Genomic DNA, 1,074 nt, shown 5'->3' on the forward strand with positions numbered 1-1,074 from the left:
CATCTCTCTTGTGTCCTCACTCACCCTCTCTGTCACCCCTTGTCTAGCCCCCTCTCTCGCCCCTCTCCCGGCTCTTCTCTCTCTCTCTCACCCGCTTTCTCATCCCCTCTGTCGCACGTTGTCTAGTCCCCTCTCTCGCCCTCTCTCTCTGCCCCTCTGTCTCTCACTCTTGCCCCCTCTCTCTCTCCCCCTCTCCCACCCACTCTCCCGCCCCTTCACTCGCCCACTCCCTCACCCTCCTATTGACCTCCCTCTCTCTCGCCCCCTCATTCGCCCCCTCACTGATCCCCTCTCTCACATCATCTGTCTCGCTCTCTCCCCCCTCTCTCGCCACCTCTCCCTCTGTGCCCTCTCTTGCTCCATCTGGCCGCCTCTCTCTCTCTCTCTCTCTAGCCCCTCTCTCGACCCCTCTCCCTCGCCCCCTCTCTCACTCTCTCTCTCACCCCCTTTCACTCTCGCCCCCTTTCAATCTCTCTCTCACACGCCCTGTCTAGACCCACTCACGTCCCCTCTCTCATCAAACTCTCTCCCTCACTCTCGCCCACCTCTCTTGCACCCCTCTCTCGCGCCCTCACTCTCTCTTATCCCTCTCTCTTACTCACACCCACTCTCTCGACCACTTTCTTGCCCCTTCTCTCTCAGCTCCCTTCTCACGCCCCTGCTCGAAAACCCCACTCTCGCGCCCCTCTCTCACCCCTTCTCCCACTGTGGTCTCTTGTACCCTCTCTCTCGCCCCACTCTCACCCCTTCTGTTGCAGCCCTCTCTCGCCCCTCCCCCTCTCGCCCCCGTCTCTCTTACTCTCGCCCACTCTCTCGCCCCCACCACTCTCACCACCCCTCGCCCCCTCTCTCGCGCCCCTCTCTCTCTCCACCTCTCTCCTGACCTCTCTCTCGCCCCACTCTCTCTCTTCCCCTCTCTCACGCCCTCTCTCATCCTCTCTCTCTCTCACCCCTCCCTCTCTTGCCCACTCTCTAGCCCCCTCTCTCGCACCCCACTCTCGCTCCCCTCTCTCACTCCCCTCTCAAACCCCCGGTCTCTCCTTCCTCTCACTCACCCCCTTTCTCTAAAACGCC

This window comes from Chiloscyllium plagiosum, unplaced genomic scaffold, assembly GCF_037043375.1.
Source record: "Chiloscyllium plagiosum isolate Xiang-an unplaced genomic scaffold, Cpla_swu_hap1 HiC_scaffold_45, whole genome shotgun sequence".
In the NCBI taxonomy this organism is placed as follows: Eukaryota; Metazoa; Chordata; class Chondrichthyes; order Orectolobiformes; family Hemiscylliidae; genus Chiloscyllium; species Chiloscyllium plagiosum.